Raw genomic sequence first — 1,987 nt, 5'->3', positions numbered from 1 at the left:
CTTCCATTCTTTCCTGAAATCTTTGGTGATTTCATCTTCCATGATTTCACATGTGTATCTCCGTCCATGGATGCACCCATTGTTGATCATCCACAAAACACACTGGATGTCAGTCTATCATTCGACAATGGAGAGGATAAATTATTCATTGAAAATCCACTTGAATTTTCATCTGCTTTTTCTGGAAACACAGAGGGTGAATTTTTCCACTTCTCATCTACCCTTTTGTTTGATTCCTTAGATCATGAGGATGCTGATGAAATCATTGATTTTACTGATCATAGTTGTTGTGATCTATTTACTTCTGTATTCAATCACGATGTTGATTCTATCGCAGTTGATTTTTCGAAGCCACCTGTTTATGATGATTTACCTATCGATCAAGTCAAAACCCCACAGATTGTTGAGGCGGTTAAGCTCGAGATGATCGTTATGTTAGGCCCTCGTTGTCCCGAGGTTGATTTCGCTTCCGATTAGGAAATTATTGAAACACCTAAGGCTCCTCATCACTCATCTATATGCATTAAAGATCAACCTCACACACAGATCATCCTTCCTCCACTCGAACTACATGATCCCATCGCTCATGCATTGGAGGAATCTTACATTACAAGAAGACATGCACAACACAAGTTGTCTTTGTTTCTTTCATTTTCTTTCATGTCACAATCAAGAGTATGCGTATGATTAACAACTGCATGTAGTGTCACACAACCCCATGACAAGTCCATGGATTGCATGTCATTCACTTGCGCTCACGTATGTTCTGTGGACACATTTAAAATTGGAGTGTGTTTGTATTCATTGTTATATCTTTCTTGTTTGCTGGTTCACACAGCTGTGTTGTTCACGAACCATGCCTTCACCAACATGGGTAAACCAATGCACTGGTGGCTACATTGGAAGTATCACTTCATGTGATTAGGCCCATGCACTGTTAGCTTAGGAGTAGGAGTAGTGTTTGCTTTTGGTTTGTTTGCTTGCATGCGTGTTTTCTTCTTACCTTGCATGTTTGTTTCCTTGCATGCATGTTTTCTTACACACTTTGCTTTCGTATTTCCTTCTGATTACGCTTTGTTTTGTGTTTGTTTGCCTATTTTATGCTCGTAGGTTAGTTTCGCATGAAACCGTGGGTGACTCTTGAAACAAGTTGGGTAAAGTACGAGAGGACTTGTGCAGTTATCAATACTTGGTTATTTGTTGTCTTGCCTCTATACGAAGAACTTGTTATATTTAGTCCATGATACATTGATGGAAAATACGTAATATTCGAAGTGAACCTTGGTGAAAACACAATGCTTGCATGCTAACTAGTGTCACCTACTCTAGTCAATTGTTTTTGGGTTAATCCTTGTTAGCTCAGTCAAGTAGAGTAAGGTGAGGGGGAAAACCTTAACAAGCACGTCAGGGGTATATATAAACTACTTCTCTGAAGGAACAACCTCTTCTTCTCTCAATAAGTCAGGATCCCTCTTCCGCCTGTGAAATGAATAAGTGCTATGCACGGTTACGAAAATGAAAAATTTCAAAAAAAAAATGAAAAATGAATAAGTTGAAAGAAGATAAAGGCTTCCTGCACAGTGAGGTGATGCAAGTAACTTCACCAGGGTACTGACTAGGCTCGTTGGAAGTGGAGCGATGCTTGTGTTCCTACGTGACTCCACCGAGGTACTGTCTAGGCCTACTGGTGGTGGAGCAACACCAAATATGAAACTAAAACTCTGACAACTATACTGCTTATGTACCAATATAACCCTCATTCCCAATCAAAACAATTGTGTTGGCTTGGCTTGGAATGTGTGTCGATCGACCAAAAGCTTGACAAATGCTACACCTTACAATCAAGAAAGTGTGGGAACCAAGACGAACAAATAACTGAATAATACTTCTAGAGGTGTTAGACATGTGTTGATGGTGCTAGACCTGCCAACATGTCAAGGGATCTCCCCGATAAGAAGTCCCAACTAGACCTCAGACCGTTTGGTGT

The sequence above is a fragment of the Pinus tabuliformis genome, chromosome 4_1, assembly GCF_031772625.1.
Source record: "Pinus tabuliformis cultivar Carrire ecotype Pingquan chromosome 4_1, CPIR1, whole genome shotgun sequence".
In the NCBI taxonomy this organism is placed as follows: Eukaryota; Viridiplantae; Streptophyta; class Pinopsida; order Pinales; family Pinaceae; genus Pinus; species Pinus tabuliformis.
Note: the sequence above shows the minus strand (reverse complement) of the source record.